The sequence below is a fragment of the Miniopterus natalensis genome, chromosome 4, assembly GCF_054644295.1.
Source record: "Miniopterus natalensis isolate mMinNat1 chromosome 4, mMinNat1.hap1, whole genome shotgun sequence".
In the NCBI taxonomy this organism is placed as follows: Eukaryota; Metazoa; Chordata; class Mammalia; order Chiroptera; family Miniopteridae; genus Miniopterus; species Miniopterus natalensis.
Genome location: NC_142084.1, coordinates 42,784,514 through 42,805,319, shown reverse-complemented (window position 1 = coordinate 42,805,319; position 20,806 = coordinate 42,784,514). Strand labels below are relative to the sequence as shown.

The window sequence follows — 20,806 nt, the reverse complement described above, 5'->3', positions numbered from 1 at the left end:
TTTATTCTCTTATACAGAATTTAGGCTACTTTCATATGTACATGATAGTTCAAAATTATAAGTGAAAGTTGCAAGGTAAAGTGCTTTTTCTCACATGGATTTCTTGTACAAGCAGAAGAACATAATTCTGTGTTCCAGTTTAGGAGGCCATTGTGCATTTTGGTAATGGAAACAAGATATTCAAATTATATCCTGTCTCAGTCTTTTGAAGAAATTCTTCATGTAATATTTAGAATATGAAAGCTTAAGAGCACAGTAATCCTTCTGCTTACAAGCAGTTCTCCAGAATCTTCTCTAGTGGACTCTCTGATGTCCTGTCATAAGGGTTAGCTGTTTTATGAAAAAGTAATATGACTTTTCCTTTTTGCCTTTAATTTTCAAAAAAGTTTAGAATCAGGAAGCTTTAAACTTATTATTTAAAAGTAATATTTTGTACTCCATATTAAAGATGAAATCTAAATTACACTTAAACAAGGAAAATTATTGCATTCTAGTTTTCTAGGTGTCATTTCTTTTTATACCAACAATTATATTTTAATCCTGTCTTCCAGATCCTAATTGCAATCCCATTAGTGCTGAAATTTAACATTTTACATAACTGGACGCAGTGCAGTGGGAGTGAAAAGAACATAGGCTTTGAAGTTAGGCCAGTTTTCGTAATCCTGGATAAGTCACTTTGCTGATTATGGGATCTTAGGGAATTTAATCTTTCTGAGCTTTAGTTCCCTCATTTGTAATTTGGAGATTATGAATATAAAATTATAATTGTTTGTGTAAAATATCTAAAATATTCTCTAGCTTATAATAGACACTCAGAAAATAGTACCTAATATTATTTTATTACAGTCTTTTTTTTTTTCCTTAAATTTTTTTTCTATCACACTATTAAGGTACACGTTGCATTTTACTTCTACCCCATGCACTTTTGACAATTCTCATGAAGTTATTAAAATGACAGCAAAAGACAAAGCCTAGCTCTGAAAGATATTGAAGGAGATGTCAGATTTTAAATGTGACAGTTGTCTATAGTTGTGTGATTTTGTTCCCCAGGATGCATAGAAGTCAATAGAAAGTATAGTCATTTTTACAGTTGTGTGTGTGTGTGTGTGTGTGTGTGTGTGTGTGATTGCCCTTTTAAAACACACTTATTGAGGTATAATTTACATACCATAAAATTCACCTTTTTAAAAGTGCACAAATTCATTAAGTTTTAGTAAATTTATACAGTTGTGTAACCATCACCACAGTCAGCTTTAGAACACTTATATCACTCCAAGAAGTTTCCTTGTACCTGTTTGTAGTCTGCCTCTACTCCTACTCCTAGTCCACCACTGATTATGTCTCTCTGGTTTGCTTTTTCTAGAAACTTTATGTAAGTGGAATCATGCAAGATGTAGTCTTTTCATTCTGGCTTCTTTCACTGAGCATGATTTTTTTAAGATTCTTCCATGTTGCTGCATATATCAGTAGTTAATTTTATTGTATTGCTGCATGATAGTCCATTGTAAAGATACAACACATTTTGTTTATCTGTTTACCAGTTTATGGACATTATGTTTTGTCCAATTTGAGGCTATTATGAATATTTGTATATGTCTTAAGGTAGACGCCTGTTTTCATTTCTCTTCAATTTCTAGGAGTTTAATTGCTAGGTCATATGATAAGAATATGTTTACCATTTTGTATTCCTACCAACAATGTATGAAGTTCCAGTTTTCCATATCCTTGCCAAGCTTGGTATTGTCAGCCTTGTTTGTTTATTTTAGCCATTCCAGCAGGTATCTCATTGTGATTTTAATTTCCCATTCCCTGATGACTAATGATGTCCAGTTGAACCTTTCACCTGCTTGTGACGTATGTTCTGTGGTGAACTGTTTGTTCAAATCTTTTCCTTTTTTTAAATTCAGCCGTTTGTTGTTTTATTATTTAAATTTAAAAATTTTTATTTTTTCCATCCCCATTTATCCCATCTATGTTCTCTTCCACCTCCCCCGTCATCCCCCACCTAATTTTTATTTTCCATAAAAGCCTTTTATTCAACATATCTTTTCCAAACATTTTCCTTCTACTCTGTGGTTTGTCTTTTTTATTTTTCTATGGTTCCTTTTGAATGACCATTTAAAAAACACATTTTTACCATTAGGTAGGTATAAAATAATATTTATATAATATTTGAAAAGTATAAATAATCATCTTTGATCTGGAATAAATTTTTAAGAATTAATTAAAATCATATTCATATCACATCCTTATTGAAATGCCTTTTCTCAAGTATGATTTGAGCTTTTACATCTCAAGGGCACCAGCCTCTATTAATCCTTACCTCATTTAATGATATTTAAAATACAAAGAAGTTTGTTAGGTGTTTACTTTGCTTTAAAATAGGTGTGAGAGGCAGACACGTTGAATTAATTATATTTAAAGCTTTTCAACAATATTTTGACAAATAAGAAAACCCAGTTGTATACATTGAGGTAAGCCATTCTCCTGGCAGTCCCTTTCATCTGCCCTCTCCGGAGAGTTTGATCTATTTGAGACTGGTTTCCCAAGGGCACCAAAAACACAAAAAATAAGAAGGTGGCAACTTACCAAGTTGTTTCCCAATCAGATTCTGGTTTTGCCTTCCCCCATTGTAAACATGAGTATAAAATCACATACAAAATAGTATTCTACAATACTAACTCCATCGTTATTATAACGTATTACGTTATTAAACATTTCTTCCAGTGATTCCTCTTCCTACAAGTTTCACAGATGTCTTCATAGTTTAGGCTCTGAATAAGCATAATTCTTAGCAGAACTATATTAAAAAAAATCACTGCAAATTAAATTCAAACATAGTTTATAGTTGAATATTTACATTTCTGATCATTTTTATTCATAATTAGGAAAGATACTTATTTCTTTGTGGAAGAATTTAATAATTCATTCATTTAAAAATACTTCCTATACACCTATGATGAACAAAGCCTTCCTACAGCACAGTCCATATTGATTCATTTCATAATTTCCTGTTAACTTTCTGTAAGTGACTGAATTATTAGTAGGTGTTTTATGTATCTGTTAGCATGTTATCACATAAGGGTTTTATACCCCTCCTTTTCTTAGTTTACCTCTTCAAGTTCACAGATTTTATGCAATGATTGTAGCTCATGAAATGCATACTACTTTGATCTGTGACCTTTTTGTGGTGCTAATCGGGTTCCTGATATCATTATACCTTACTCATTAATCATATTTCCTGCAGCCCGTCAGGCAGCCAGACAGCACAAGTCCCTGTTTTCAGCCCTCTGTTGGCAGGTTTCTGCTTTTCCAGATTATTACAGACGATACTTTGGCTTCTCATAGCCAGAGCCACATCAAGCTGTGTGTTACAATTAAAGTCAGATGGTCCTCAGGTTGAACAGGGATATAGTGTTGCAGCTGTCTCTCTTCCTGGAACAAACCAGCACCAAGAACAGATGATCTATAGGACAGTGAATAATAACAGATTGTACAGTACACCGCTGGTAGCAGGAGATCACAGAATTAATTAACTGACAGACTCATTTTAAGATACCCAGCACATCTTTTTTTTAAGTATTTGGTTGCCCAAATATTAATTCGAGGGGATAGGATATTTTTAGGAACGTAATTTCGATAGTGGATTGGCAATGCTGCATTTTCTGTTTGTGTTAGAAGACCATAACTGCTCTCTTACCTAGCCATTTCAGTCCTCAGAGCTTCCTGTGAGTAATGCAGATCTAAACGTAGGATTGGCAAATTGGCCGAAGTGTTGGATTTATTTACAAAAGATAATATCCTGGGTATTTTAGAAGAAAAACCCACCTAGGTCTGATTAGCCTTTCTGGTAAATTATATTTTCTTTGTTCTGAAGAGTTGTAATCAGGGTAAAACCAAAGCAGTCTTTACATCCCGAAGATTGGTCTATGTTATTTAATATTACCTGGGCCAAAAAATTTTTATTTTTATTCTGCTTCAGAAATATAAATGAGAAACAGGCTTTCATACTTTCGAATAATATAAAACCGCATGCGTTCAGACCGCTCATCGGCTCTCTCTCACGGTATAACGTTGATGTTACGGACCTCTGTTATGTTGCCTCTTGTAACCCTCAGGTTTTAAGTGGAATAAGAGACAAAACTGTACCCTGAGCAGAACGATAGGTCTATTTATAGAAGTTGATGAAGTGGAGCATGTTACTTAGCTGGAGGATATATAGTTTATTTAAATTTTAATAAAAGTAATCCATTTAGCAGGTACTGACCGAGCGTGTGTGCGCCCTGTGCGGCGCGGCGGCCGGCCACCCCTCCTGCAGGCTCCTTCCTCTTTGGAGCGTAGCCTGCTGGCGGAGAAGGCTCCTCAGGGCGAGAGGCGGCGGGAGCCTGGTCCGGGCGGCTTCTGGAGGCCAACTGTCCCCAGTCACCAGTTAGAATCGCATTTGCTTTTGTGTATCTTTTGTAGCTTTTGTCTTCTCTACCGTTTCATAGTGGGGACATGAGTAGTCGCTTTCTTGAGAAGGTAAAGAAAAATCAAATGCTTATGTTATCTCCTTTCCAGATGATATATGGACAGATTAAAAGCAGTGATTTTTTAAATATTGTCTGAGAGAAAACAAACATTTTCGGATTTCATTTCTCTCCCATCCTCATTTTTCCATCTGTCGCTAAATATAAACCTGTTCAAGCAGCGTACACCCTCGTAGATTTTATATCTGAATGAACTAGACCAATGTTTTCTAACCTTTTAACTTGAATGGAAAATGTACAGTTCTCAGGTGACGACAGTGTAGTGGACACTGAGAATCTCACATTGATCAGAAAGTGCTGTGTTCCTCTGGCGAGACCTGCAGCTCCAGAGCCGTGCACAGTGGGGTGGCATCGGGTTATGGTAATGGCATGACACATTCCAAATTACAGTGCTGAGAAACTGGAAGGCGAGAGGCTTGACTGAGATTTGAAAACGGTTGTATCTTTTGACCTTTATTCACATCCTTGTTTCCATTTTCTGGGTAAATGGCATTTAGAAGCCTGTTTCTTAAGAGGGCTGACCAGTATATATATATTTGGAAATAGAAGTGCTGGAGGCTAACATGCTCTTTTTCATGTGCTCCTTTTTTAGCTGCCCTCACCCTTTCCACACTGATATTGATGTGGCCAAGGGTGTACATAGTGTAGCCGTGGTCGCTTCGGTCGGCACCGATTAGTCTCAGCTGCGGGCATCTCTCTCCCATGCCCTCCCCACGTCTTGCATGGTTGGATCTGAATCCCTGGAGAATGGGGGGGGGGGGGCACACTTATACGATGTTTGAAAAAGTTTTTTAATTACTTTTGTTTGGATTGCTCTTAGCCCTGACATGTAATTTCCTGTGAAATTTTTAGTTCAGAAAAGACACCCAAATAAGTGGAACAAAAAGATGTCCCATGTTGATAGGTTGTTAATTCTCTACAAATTTATTTATAAATTAAAAATAAAAACCAGTCCAAGTTCCAACAGGTTTGTTTTGTTTTGTTGGACTATGAAAAAAAAATTATAAAGGGCCAATTATAGCTAAGACCCTCTCTAAAAACAAGAATAAGTTTCAGAGGGATTTGCTTTGCTGTATATCAAGAATTATTATGAAGCTACAGTAATTAGGGAAAATGAGGAGAACCTGACCAAGCGAAGTGACCAGAGAACCCAGCAACAGACCGAAGCATGTGAAGAAACTTCACCTGCTGTAGAGCTGATGTTGCAGATCTGTGGGAAAGGAAGGACTTTTCAATGTAAGGTGCCGAGTTAAATAATTACTGTATTAGTTTCCTCGGGCTGCCGTAGCAAAGTGCCACAAACTTAAACAACAGAGATATTTATCGTCTCCCAGTTCTGGAGGCTAGAAGTCTGAAATCAGAGATTAGCAGGGCTGATTGCCTCTGAGGACTGTGAGGGAGGGATCTGCCTAGGCCTCTTGTTGGCTCGTGTACGCCTGTCTCCTCCCTGTGTCCTCTGCCTCCTGTGTCTGTCCAAATTCCCCTTTTTATAAGGACACCAGCCATATTGGATTAGGGACCTACTCTACTCCAGTGGGACGTCATCTTAACATAAATCATTACATATCTAATTACCCTATTTCCAAACCAGGTCATGCAATGCTTTACTTGGAAGTTAAGAGCATTTGAATTTCGGGTACACAGTTTAACCCGTAACAACAAATATCAATATAGAAAAAAAATGAAAGTGGAACCTTAACAAACAATAATTAAAGTATATTAAAGCTTTCAATGTAAGGGGAAAACTTTTAGCAGATAATGCAGGGGGATTTCTTTGTGATCTTGGAATAGAGAACAGTTTTCCAAACAGGAAACGAAAAGTGAAATGTGATTATTACATTAATTGATTTTGGGATTTTAAACCAATCTTATAATTTTTGAATATATCACACTCCACACTTGAATGGTATAAATTCTTTTGATATATATTGTGTTTTTTGGTAGTTAATATTTTGTTGAGAAGTTATTACTTTTGAGGATTTTTGCATCCATGTTAAGGATATATAGTTTTCTTGTAATGTCTTTAACTTTAATATCAGGATAATATTGGTCTCATGGGATGAGATGTAGTGACGTGTTCCCATTTCCTCTGTTCTCTGAAAGACTGTGTGGAAGATTGGTATTATTTCTTCTTTAAATATTTGGTGAGATTTACCACTGAAGCCATCTGGACATGGATTTCCTTTGTGGGAAGATTTTTAAATTACCAACCAGTTCTTTAGTTGTTATTCATAGTTTATATTTCTTTCTTTCATTAGTTTCAGTAATCTGTGTCTTTCTAGAAGTTTATTTAATCTAAGTTGTCTGACTTGCTGGTGTAAGAGTTGTACATTGTATGCCTTATAATCATTTTTATTTCTCTAAGGTTGTTAGGGATGTTCCCTCATTCATCCCTGAGTCTTGGTGATTTGGGTCATCTTGTTTTTCTTGGTAGTTCTTGCTACAGGTTTGTCAGTTTTGCTGATCTTTTCAAAGAACCACATTTTTATTGATTTTTCTCTGTTGCATTGCTTTTCTTTTGTTGAGCTTTCACTCGAGCACTCCTTCCTTTTGCTTGCTTTGGGTTTAGTTTTCTCTTTTACTAGATTCTTAATTTGGGAAACAATTTTAAATTTGAGTTCTTTTTGCTTTTCTAATAGGGGTTTTTACAGCAATAAATTTCTCTTTATGTACCATTTTTGGTGCGTCCCATAAACTTTTTTATGTTCTGTTTGCTTATTTTCATTCATAACATTTTCTAATTTCCCTTGTGATTTCTTTTTTTACTGATGGGTAATTCAGAAGCGTATTGTTTAGTTTTCAAATGTTCATGGATTTTCCAAATTTCTTTCTGTTTTTTATTTCTTATTTAATTTCGTTGTGATTGGAGAATATCCTTTGTGTGATTTTCTCTTGTTTTAAATGTACCAAGACTTGTCATTTCGATCCCTGGTCAGGGCACATACTGGAGACAACCAATTAATATTTCTCTCTCACATCAGTGTTTCTCTGTCTCTCTCCCTTCCTCTCTCTCTAAAAATCAATAAAAACATGTCCTCAGGTGAGGATTAAAAAAAATGTACTTAGACTTGCTTTATGACCTAGGATATGCTCTATGTTGGAGAAGTCTCCATTTGCTCTTGAGAGAATCAGTATTTTGCTCTTGTTGCGTGTTCTAAAGATGTCAGTTTATCAAGTTGGTTTACTGTGTTCAAGTTTTCTATATCTTCGCTGATTTTCTGTCTCTTTCTATGCATTTTTGCTAGTGGGATGTTGAAGTTCCCAAATATTGTCAACTCTCAGTTTTTGCTTCATGTGTTTTTAAGCTCTGCTGTTGAACACATGTATTAGTTTCCTATGACTGCTGTAACTAATTACCAAAAACTTGGTGGCTTAAAATAACAGAAATTTATTGCTCTTCTGGAGGCCAGAAGTCCTAAATCCGTGTTACTTTTCCTCCAGAAGATCTCTGCCTCTGTCCTCACATCGCCTCCTCTGTCTGTTGTGGAATCCCTCTCTGCCCTCAAGTGTACATGCGATTATTACATTTAGGGTTCTCCCAGGTAATCCAGGGAAATGCTCCCATCTCAAGATCTTTAAATTAATCATATCCCATACGCTCTTTTTCCATGTGATTAACATTTACAGGTTCTGGAGACTAGGACTTGGTATCTTTTTTGGGATAGAGGACATTTTTCAGCCTACCACTGTACATATGTGTTTATAATCTTTTCAGTCTGTTTTGCCTGATATTAGTACAGCCAGTCCAACTCTTGTGTGGTTACTGTTTCCATGGTATATAGTTTCCCATTATTTTACTTGCAACCTATTTTGTCGTTGATTCTAAAGTGATTCTTTTGTAGATAGCATATGTGCTGTTGTCATGTGTATTACATTCATATATGTTGTAAGCCCACTATATAGTATTATAACTATTGCTTTATACAATTTTATGTCTTCTAAAGAAGAAAGGACAAAAGATACCTACTAGTTTCATTTACTATTCTTACCTTGATAAAAACATTCCAAAATGAATAGAATGTATCAGATATTGAGCATCATGTAGGAAGGGGATAATTCACGTATAGAAAAAGTTCCATAGAATTGAAGTTTATACTTTTGAATAACAATGTTTTTCACCATTTCTCTCAAAAAATATTTCTATGAAATGGATTATACATTTCTCTACCTCTTAAGCAGAGAATTCAGAACAGAAATAGCCTTTTCTGCAGTACTTATGGTTAAATATTGAGATTATTTTCCATCTTGTCCTGAAAAGTTATTGAGATACATAGAGCTTTTTGTTCCCTGGCTAAAAATGACGCACATTCCTCTCTCTGCCTTTTTTTTTTTCCTTTTAGCTTTTCTGTCAGCATTTCAAACTTCTTTCCTGTGTCAGCTGTCACTTTTTCTCTGCCAGGGTTTTCATCTTTTGATCTGTTGTGTTATTTTACGCATATTAAGGCAAGGTAAAAGCCTGAGGGGTGACAGTGACTCCCACCATTAAACTTCATAAGTTGTGTGCTTGTTTTCCTTGTGGCTTTCTGCTTTGAGTTTTTACTAATGCTCTAGATTCTCTAAACACCTGAAATATGAACTGTGGATAAATGAAATGTAAACTACATTTTGTTTAGTAACACCTTACTGTGCTATATACAAGCAAAGTAAAGTGAAATGATAATAATTCTAAAGTGTATTACATTTATGTTGGAAAAAATATACAAATTCTGTATTTATTCTGGAGTAACTCTCTATGACTTCCTACCAACTTTACTTACTATTTCATTAAAATATTAATATAACATACTAACAAAATATTTTTAAATTTCATAAGAATAATAGAAAATTCCTCCCCATGAGTATCCCATCTACATGATGCTGAAGAGAATTGTGTCGTAGTGATTGCTCATTCCTGTAGACTTGAGCCTCAGTGATGCAGCTGCAAGTGTGCAATGGGGGAGAACCCAGATTTCTTCCTCTCCTGATACAGAAGCCTACAGTAGTTGTGCTTTTAGCTTCTAGCTTCTGTCATTCCACATGCCTTTCTCACCACAGTGCCTACCACATACTGTTTCTACTCATTGCAGTGTGAGCTTACTCCTTTTTAAACCAAACTATATCAAAAGCTTATAACCTTACCACCACTTTATTTATTATAAAGTCTACCTTCCCCCACTGTCTTGAGGTTGGATGGGGGTTTATATCTCTTCTTCCCCCAACAAACACTGAGCCAGTAGGATAGGGCAAAATAGGTACTCAACAAACATTTGATGACTAAATAAATGAATAAAGCAACATTATTTATTAACTGAGCCTCAGGAAATTCTGATGCAGATTGTGTTCTCCATGAACCACAGCCTCAACAAAACAAAACAAAAACCTGCAAACAGCTCTTCTCAAAACTCTCATCTTCCTTAAAATGTTTCATCAAAACTCCTGCATATTCCCCTATGGCCCCCCTGCAACCCATCCTCAGTCTCTTTATGTACATATGATGTGACTTAGGGGTCATTAGTCTCCTCAGCCAGTGGACCACCTGTGTGGTTTTGCATGTGGAATTCTGGTTTTAGATGTAAACTGTATCCTTCACAGTAAGTAGTGTATTTTAGAGGGTGGTTCATGGAGAACACAATCTGCATCAGAATTTCCTGAGGCTCAGTTAATAAATAATGTTGCTTTATTCATTTATTTAGTCATCAAATGTTTGTTGAGTACCTATTTTGCCCTATCCTACTGGCTCAGTGTTTTTTGGGGGAAGAAGGGATATAAACCCCCATCCAACCTCAAGACAGTGGGGGAAAGGTAGACTTTATAATAAATAGCATGGGCTAGCCATATGAAGAAAGATAACCTTATATCTGTTTTTCATACCAGAAACCAAGTATCAGATACCTAAATGTGAGAAAGTGAAACAAGTGCTAGAAGAAAACATTAGTGAATTTCTGTATAAACTGAGAGTGGGGGGAACTTTCCCAGCTATGTCTCAGAAGCCAAAGGTATGAAAAGAAAGAGCTGATCACTTTGATTACCTAAACACAGATAATAACTTCCACATGATAAAATGCATCAGAAGCAAAGTCAAAAGACAAATGACAAACAGAATAAAAAAACATTTGAGATTTAAAACTTAGGCAAATGGCTAGTGGACTTCATTTATAAAGAACTAAAAATTATAGAGAAATAAACCCAACAATCTAATAAAAAATGGCAACAATTCACAGAAAAATAAATGTCAGTTTCCCTTCAACACATGAAAAAATACTCAACCTTTCTCATATCATAATAAAAGAAGTATAAATTGTACTGAAATTCCAACTTTCAGATTGGCAACATTCCAATATATTCCAGTTCCAACATACTCTGTTGACGAGGCTGTGGGAAACAGGCATTCTTCTACGTCACTGATGGAAATGCAAAATGACATGCTTGAAAGAAGGGAAGTTTGCCATTCTCTAGCAAAATCCCCTACCTGTTTATCCTGAGACCGGGATAAACAGGTGTTTTTCCCAAAGACACACTGGCCAATGTAAGAAATGTGATATTCACAGTAGAATCCATATTCTTCAATAGTTTTGAATTTGAAACTATGAAATGTTTTATATAGTAAAAAAAATAAAATTAAAGAGGAGGAAAATCCAATCTCTAAAAATTGAAAACACATTGGAATAAGTAACTTCGCTAAGATAAGTATATCCCTGGTAGGGTAAGTTTTATAGACAAAAGAACCAGAAAAGATCTTAAACTTTTAAAACTAGTCTTGTATTTACGTAATAATGGTATAGTTCTTTTTGAAACTATTATGGGTATATTATAGATTAAGCAAAGAAGTAATTGTGTTAATGTCAAGATCAAGATTTTAATACGAGAGATAAAGAGATTCAAATGTAAAATCAGAAAGTCACGAAAAGCATAGAATTATAGCCTGACAATGTCATAGCCTGACACTGGCAGCTAGAGACATTTTTTTAATGTCCCAGTTATGGATAAATGTTTTAGTTACTAACTTGCACTGAACAAACTTGCAAATGATAACATATAAAGCAAAATAATTTATCACAAAGAATTTTGCCATCTAGAAAACTAGAATATTTTTTTCTTTCTGGTCAGCAGTTTCTTTCTTAGCCAACACTGTTTGGGGATCCAAATGTAAGCAGAAACCACTATATGGTAACATTGACTTACAATAAAGAGAAAGTTGATGATTTTAATTCATTGAACAATATCTGTTCAGTGCTTACACTGTTCTAGGTGCTAGGGATACTGAGGCCACCGAAACAGACACGGCCCCTCCCCTCATAGAATGACATGTAAATTTCAGTGGAGGTCTTTATGGCCATGTTAGAGTGATGCCTCTGTCCCCAATACAGAGATAGAATGCCTGCCACAAAATCAGAATATTCATATCTATGTGGTTGAACGCCCTCTTTTCCAGGGCTGTTTAGGACACACTGTCTAATTCTTACTTTCTGTGCTTCCCTTTTGTAATCTGTATGCTGACCACCCCCCTTCTGCTAAGGCTTTCTTCAAAAAGGGCTTCACTGTCTTAAACATAAGGTCAGTAGTGTCCTACCTTTCTAAAAACCCACCCCAGTCACCATGATTGGAATTTGGGTACCCTTCCCAGATTACTCCTAATGATATTATTTTACAGATTGCCTAATCTCATCCATTCTGGAGCAATTTTTCATAATTTTTTCTTTAAATTATTGAAGTACCTTGATGCACTGACTTGAGGAAAATAAAAATAAGCAACAAAAGCCTCATTTGTGGTGGCTCACCGCTTGTCTAGAGCAGTTCCCTAGAGATCAGAGGATGGAAGAATAAGGGTGGAAGGAGAGAGACTTTTTATAATAGAGAAAGAGGTTTAGAAAATACACCGTGTTTTTGTCTTTAATCTCCCTGTAAATTGTCACAGTAGTGTGCTGCCAGGTGCAGCTGGAAGTTATCGTTTTGCCAGGGACTAATGATAATGGTTGGAGAAGAATAGTGAGGCTAATGGGCTCACAAAATGCGACCGGAGGCTGAATTCACAGAAGGCGGCCTTCTCACCCGGGTCCCGTCACCCCCACCCCGCCCCTTGCTGTGGGTGGTGTCCTGAGCTGCTGTGAAGCTGCCCCAGTCCCTCGCTGCCTTTGTTCCTGGCCCTGGGCCCTGCCGCCTGCAGTGGCTGCATACCTGAAGAGCAGCAGCTCCGCGGTGGGCTTTGCTCGGCCTTTGGATACTCTCCTGCAGCCCTGCGCAGCGATACCCCTTAGATGACTGCTTACTGTGGTGTTTATGTCTGTGTGATTTGCTGATAACTGGTGTCTGTCCAACACTTTTTTTTTTCCACCTAAGAATTTTATGTAAACTGGCAAATTTCCTTGGTTATGATAACCAGAAAATAACCTTCCTCTCCTCCGCTCTCCCAAAAAAATGGAAGAAGAGAACTGATCTATGCTCTTCTAGCACGGCTTGCCTCCCTCCCTTCCCCTCCTCCTCTCTTGTTCTTCATTTTACATTTTTTGATTTTTTTGTTTGTTTATATGTGTACTATTAAAAATATTTCCAAGAGTGACGTTGGCATTAATTTTTTAAAATTTTTTTTGCAAGTAATGTTAAACTTACAAAAAAGTTGCAAAAATAAGAATAGCACACAGAATATTTATATGTTCTTTACCCAGATTTTGCATTGGTAACATCCCTCTTCCCCCTTTTTAATATGAGCTTTCTCCCGTTTCTCTCCCCTTCTCTCCCCTGTGTACACATACCCAGATAGCACACATATATGTCTGTGTGAGTATATATAATATACATACATATGTGATAGTTTAACTGAATCATTTGTTACATACTTACTTTTGTTACTTACTGAGTCATAAGTTACATACGTCATGTTTCTTTACCCAAAATACTTCAGTATGTATGTCCTAAGGATAGGGATATTTTCTTATGTAATAGTTGCCATTTTGTAAATTTAAATTAATTCAGTAATATGATCTACTTCTCATATATCAGTTTTGTTAGTTGATCTAATAATGTTCTTTATAGAATGTTTACCCTACAATACAGAATCTAGTTATTGCTTTTAGTTGCTATGCAAGTTCTTAGAAGTCACTTTTTCAGCAACCTGCTGTGTTAGTTTCCTGGGGCTGCCGTGATAAAATGACGGACTGGGTGCCCTCGCAGTTCTGGAAGCTGGAAACCTGAGATCAGGGTGGCAGCAGGGCTGTGCTTGCTCTGCAGGTGGTAGGAAGGATCTGTTCCAGGCCTTCCTCTCAGGTTCTGGTAGTTCCTTAGTTTGCAGCATCATGCTTCCAGTCTTCATCTGGCCTTTGCCCTGTGTGCATGTCCATTTCAAATTTCCCCTCATTTTAAGGACACCAGTCCTAATGAATTAGGACCCACCATAATGACCTCATTTTAACCTCATTACCTCTGTAAAGACCTGTATAGTTGATGTTTTTCTATTCTCAACTTTTCTGTAATAAGTAGGTCTTATTTTTAATAATGAAAATAAGTATATTGAGTTTGAAAAACTAACGTGTGGCATATTGTACATTAGAAAAATGTTTAGTAGCCTTCTGGGAGAAGATATTGAGGAAAAATTTTTTTTCTTCAATCAATTTAAAGAATCACCTACTAATAGAGTACAATGATCGTTGGTTTATTTACTAAATAGAGATTGATTAAAAATGTTCCTTGGCCAGGGACTGACATTTGACATGTGCCTTGTGAAATGAATAAGCTTATAATCTAGAAAATGTATGAAATGACTGGTAATAATGGGATTTTTTAATGTATGTGTGGCATAGGTTTCTTGGGAAAGACTAGCCAACCAAGGATGAGGCTTGAGAAGTAGGCTGAGGCCACATTTGGGAAGGACCTTTATGCCCTGCTAAGGAGTTGGTACTTTATCTTATAGATTGAAGTGGAGATAGGAAAATCAGGAGGCTGTTAGAGTCAAAGGGAACCGAGCAAGAGATGATGTCGACTTTAGTTAAAACAGTGGCAGAGGGGATAGTGAAGACGTTCTGCATATCTGAGTCAAAATGGACCTAAGAGAAAGCAGATCGTCTTGAGATTTTTAACTAAGGTTACTGGTGAATTATGTTACTAACAACTGAAATAGGTATTATAGGAATAGAAAGAAATAGGCTTTTTGAGAAAGATAAATTTAGTTTTGAACATAATATATTGAGATTATATTTTTAATAGGGATTTTAAAATATGTTAGGGTAACATATTTTGTCCTATAATATCCTGTTATAATAAATAATAGAGTAAGTTGTAGTTCTAAGTTATTTTAAAATCCTCTTTCATCTTATAGGTACAATATTAGATAACATTAACATATAATTGATCCAGGATATTAGAATATCTTTTCCTGGCTCTTCTGGCTTGTTTTCACCGCACTAGCCTTTCTTATGTACTTTCTGGACTATTCAACAGCTTCCTTCTAGTCTCCCTACCACTTAATACATTTAATACACTGATAATAAATTTATCCTGTAAATGGGAAGTGCATTCATGTTCTTCTCCTATGTTTAAACTATAAGTTTATAATAGTGTTTATTCAGGTGCCCCTTGGTCTTAACTGGGATTCCTTTATAGAGAACCACCACCCACCAAGCTCACCATTGAGACCTCTGCTACACATAGAAATTATACCCGTAGTATATTGTCACAGGAATTTTCTGTCTCTGACATTGTATTTTCAGATTTTCTTAAACTGAGTGAAATCTGTTCCCTGTAATTCCTTCCCATTGATCCTCATTCTACCCCCAAGACCCAAACAAAAAAAATTTAAATTTCACATTAGTGATGTATAAATACAGTAGTCATGGCTGCCAGGTCTTTTTTTTTCTAGGAAATTCTAGGTGTACTTTGTATTTCTCTTATGATTCTCTTTACTCTGTCCTTCATTATACTTACTGCTATTAGCCTTATTTTTTTCTCCTTCGTATTACTTATAAATGGTGGCTTACATTTGATTTCAGTGAAGCTTCATTGATAGACCTACAACTCTATTTCAAGTAAATTTAAGTAGCATAGTTAGAATTAGTAATGGGCTTGGTCCAGGTGTTTTACACTCACATACCAACTACCTCAGTAATTTTGTAAAATTGTATATGAATGCTTAAACATGTATGAAGTATATATACTAATAGAATATTAGGAGAGTAGTCCCCTACCTTCTGCATTAGTTGACTGTGACCATATGTTACTTAACCTCTCTTGGCAGTAAATAGATAATGGATTATTGAATAAGAACAGTAGGTTTTAAGCTTTATGACAGATTTTGAATAGATGTAATACTGAATGATCACATGTCCACTGAGGCAAGGGAATTGTGATGTAAAAGAAGATTAAATCTTCTCTCTGTGGTAACATAAAATAATGATAGGTAACACTTCTTTGATGTGGAAATGCATTCAGTAGAGAAAATGAATAGGTGAGCCCTGTTGCTGAATTTCTCACAAGGACATCTGAAGTTATTTATTACTCCTGTGAAAATGTGTTCAGCCTACTCTTTATGTAAAAGTGTCTGCAATTCATGAATTAAACGTTCCCAATCTAGCATTGGTTGATAGAATCTGCATTTCAACTCCAAAAAAATTAGTGATTATGGACAACTTGAGATCGATGGTGCCATAAAAGAAATAAATTATGATTTCAGGGTCTGGAGTTGTGGGGGGTGAAGGAGAAATATTTTATTATAATGCATGACTTGCAAGTAGAGGACAGCATTTAAAAAAATACTTTCAGCACATTTCTTTTATTGCTACAAAAGTCCAGTGTTTCATTTAGCAAATATTTATTGTTACCCACCATGTGCCAAACACTACTGAATTGTGGAAAGGCACAAAGATGAATATGATAGAATCCCTCCCTTGCAGAAATTCACCATTTAATAACGGAAATAATAACTACAGAATGGAATAAACTGGTGCATAGATGTTAGAGCAAATGACTTTGTTCAGGAAATGATGATATTTAGGAGACATTTGAGCTGGGTATTGAAGGATTTTCTGTCTCTAAGAAATACATTTCACATTTGAGTGTCATTGATGTTTTAGGGCTTCCATCTTATATTGCCTTTTTGGACTGTGTATACATATTCCATTTTACTAAATATAACTGTTTTGCTGCCGGTTTTATGACTTATAGTTTTCATACAGACCCAAAAGCACTTATTTACTTGGAGATGGGAGTTATTTTCTTGAGTAACGTCTGAGCCATTAGCATTCCAAGGAATTATGAAAAACCTAATCCATGTCATCATCAAGTTTCTTCTGTTTTGTTCCACCATTGCCTGGGGTTTGTTCATCTTTTGTAGTTACCTTTCATATTCACATTCTAGCCCCTTGGAAGGAGCAAGAGGAAGTAGAGTACCAGCAGCTTCTTTTGTAAAGCATGTAACTAATTTTTTAGATTTACTTACATGGTTACTCTTAGCTGCATGGGAGTTTGGGAAATTCCTTGAGGAATTTTTCTCCTATTCCAGCCCCTCTCTTTCCTTGAATTTTTTATAGAATTTAGGAATTCTATAGGAATTCCTACAATTTAATTGATGTTCTTTTCATTTTGATTTTCTTAAATATGTGAAATAATCTTAGGTCCAGGATCTTACTTTTTTCATAATAACCTTAAATTAGCTTAATCCTGACAAAGAAAAGAGAATTGATTTACTCTCAGGCCAAGGGAATTTTTTGAATCAGTTACAAATTGCACTTTATCAAATATATCAAGCCTAGTAATTTGAAAAGTATTTGGTAAATCTGATCTTGGATATAAAGACATTACTTTGAACATATTTTTTTTTAAAGAATAGTTTATTGATTTTTAGAGAGAGAGAAAGGTAGACGAGAGAAACATTGATGTGAGAGCACAGTTGATCAGCAGCCTCTTGCATGTCCCCTACTGGGGATCAAGTCCGAAACCTGGGCATTTGTCCTGACTGGGAATTGATCCAGCAACCTTTCCGTGCATGGGGCAATGCCCAACTGAGCCACACAGGCCAGGGCTTGAACCTTTGTTTTTTTTTTAAAATATATCTTTATTGATTTCAGAGAGAGGAAGGAAGAGAGAGAGAAAGAGAGAAACATCAATGATGAGTCATTGATTAGCTGCCTCCTGCACGCCCCCCACTGGAGATCAAGCCCACAACCTGGGCATGTGCCCTGACCGGGAATCAAACCGTGATCTCCTGGATCCTAGGCAATGCTCAACCGCTGAGCCACGCCCAGCCAGGCCCTTTTTTTTTTTAATAGCAGAATATGAATGAAAATAACATGAGAGAATACTATTTCAGGAGTTTCTTCAAAGATTTTCATACTTCTAGTTTTTCACTTCTCGAGTGTCAGAGAGTCACTAATAAAGCATAGGGAATATCAATATGTATTTTTTTTTTTTTTGGTTTGTTCAGCTATGCTTTATGAAATAATATTTAGAAAACAATAAAATACAGTGTTAGGAAAAGCATTTTAAGTATTTTTTCTTCTTTTTAACTAATTTGGAATATTACTTAGATATTTAAGGAGAATGCTAATTTTGGTTATTAGAAAGCTAAACACTAACAGTATCTTAGTTACATCTTTTCAGCAGAGCCACCGTTCCACCGAGCTAAATCAAAACTTAGCATAGTCTGGTAAACTAAATTTTAGTCTATTGCATCCCGGTTAATGATTAGTAACCCACTGGCATCAGAAAGACTGCAGTGTTATTTCCAAGCAGTTTGTTACTCTAAATATGGACACAGGCCTAGTCTGCCTTCCTTGTCTAAAGCTGCCAATTTTCCTGTGGCTTCTTTATTTCTTTATCCCTTTATCCAGCTGCTACTCACTGCTATGGCCACATTTGCCCTCTGGCTCTTGGGAGAGAATGCTTAGCTTCCCCCGGGGCTGCTGTTAATGCTTCCTTTTTACTCTGCTGGCTGGGAGTGCACTTGGCATCCTCAGTCCCAAGCCTCTCCCTCTATTTCCACAGACACCAAGCACTTAAGTAGCACTTTCAGCCTCCACCAGTTATCAGGAGTAGCTTTCAACCCCTCATTTCTGGTCTGGTAACTCAGCACACTGTCCCGAGAGAGCTTGACTAAGCCAATTTACCCTCCTCTCCTTCCCTGCCTGTTCATCTTCCTTTCCTCTCTCCCTCATCTATTTCCTTGAATCCCCTTTTGTTTTGTTTTTTCACTCTCTTTTTAATCTTCCTGATGATTTCCCCCCTGCTTTTAGTACAGGAGGTGCCACAGAGTTAGGCCAATATTTGTAGTAGAACATAAAACAATAGTAAATTTTAAAAATTAAACAAGTTTGCCTATTAACTAGATCACCTCAAGAAAGGGTTTTTTGTTTTTGTTTTTTTATGCCTCAGTCTACTTGCGCTTGAATGACTATAATGCAGATTCCATATTATAAGTTTATGGGTTGTTTGTTTGTTTTGCTCTTATATGTAGAGTTGTAGATTTTGTATTTACACAGGTCTGCTTGTTCAGGACTCTATATAATATGGGAAAAGGTAAGAAGTATTTACAGCAAATGTTTTACAAGGAAGAGAAAAATCACTTAAGTGACTTTTGTTATTTTTCCTAAAATGATTTTAATACGCAGTTTCAGTTCAAACTAGCTCCCTTGTGAATATTATATGAATGCTAGCTTTTCATTTTTCAAGTAATGGTTTTCTAAATGTCTTTTACAAATTTATAATCTTACACTTCTAACCCAGAAATTAGAAAATAAAGACAATACCTGTTAATTTTTGAGTCAAGAATAACAGCTCAGGCCTCAGTCATTAACTGTTGATAAAGTCTATAGGACAATCCCAAATGTCTGTAAAAACATGAAAAATTCATAGTGATAGAAATAGACCTGAATGAGTCATTTAAAGCCCTTAGTCCCATCCCACCCTCACTCCCCTTTATTTCAGTGCTTAATGTGAAAAAAATACTTCAGGTAAAGTTTGTGTTTTGTAAATCTCACCAATTGTATATTCTTTTGCTGTAACTTCATTTAACCAAAATATATGTACATCTTTTTAATCTTTCTCCACAGTTAACTCTGCATTCTAAAGCTATAAAACATCTTTCTCATCATAATTCCCTAAATGTGTTTTTGTTTAGTTTATACTGTTTAATGTTCGGTTTGTGTTTAAAGGAAGCATCAACCCTTAAGAAGTTACTCATCTTTAAGAACCTTAGCTCGAAGTCTCAGGCACTCTAGCCCTTTGCAGAGAAAAGGCAGAAGGGAGGAGGCAGGAAAGGGGAGGAGAATCTTACTACATTTCTAAGTAAATATTCTGAGCTTAAGGCTCTGTAGAAAAGAAGGTTTTATATATCAGTTTCACAGTCTTTTAAATAGATATGAAAACTGTTCCTTAATGTTTGTATTAAGGAAACAGTAAGCAATAGATATCTTATTATAATAAATTGAATATACTTATTAAGCCACATGTGTGACCCCTGCCAGACTATAGTGCTTTACACACTCCCTTTCCACCACCCCTGAGGCAGATGGGTGGGTACTGACATTTGTAACATTTAGTTATATTCTTTTTGATAGTGTCTTACTCTAGTTGAAGTACAACTCTAAAATTTCTGCCCTCAGGAAGTTCACAGGTGCTGCCTCCGTTTTAAGTTTGTTCTGTGCTGCAAGTACAACAGTGATACTCTTGGTCCTTCATACACATTTCATTTATATACATTGCTCTGAGATACTTCTGTCGTACATGAGTTTTATAATACCTGCATGGCAGACTTCTGTAAATGATCTGTGTGCTTCATGTGCGTGAAAAGTTTATTTTTTTAAGTTACCTATAGAAAATTGACCAAAAAATGATAATGAAGTTTTCCTTTAGTGATGTTAGTAAATATACTTTTAAAGAGCAGTGTACTGCCAGCCAGTGTTGCTCAGTGGTTGAGCGTCGACCCATGAATCAAGAGGTTACTGTTTCGATTCCTGGTCAGGGTACATGCCCCGGTTTCAGGTTCGATCCCCAGTGGGGGGCATGCAGGAGGCAGCCAATCGATGACTCTCTCATCATTGATGTTTCTATCTCTCCCCCCCCCTTTCCTCTCTCTGAAATCAATAAAGATATGTTTAAAAAGTAAACAAATAAATAAATGAAACCATTTGAATTGTCTTAGGAGCCACAAAGAGATCATAGATGACCAACTAATGCCATCAACTTTTTGACCAACTTTAAACCACTAAGCCAAAAAATTTTTGTACACATATTGATATCTATCAGAAGTACAAAGAAACTATAACATTTTCAGTCACATTGTTTACAGTTACGAAGATGCCATCTTTTGAGATTTT

At 36.0% G+C, this 20,806-nt stretch overlaps 1 protein-coding gene across 2 annotated transcripts in view; it reads left to right on the top strand.

The window, feature by feature from the left end:
- The window catches only part of LRBA (LPS responsive beige-like anchor protein), a 504,104-nt gene that overhangs the window by 390,002 nt on the left and 93,296 nt on the right, over positions 1 to 20,806 (top strand). The window lies entirely within an intron of this gene.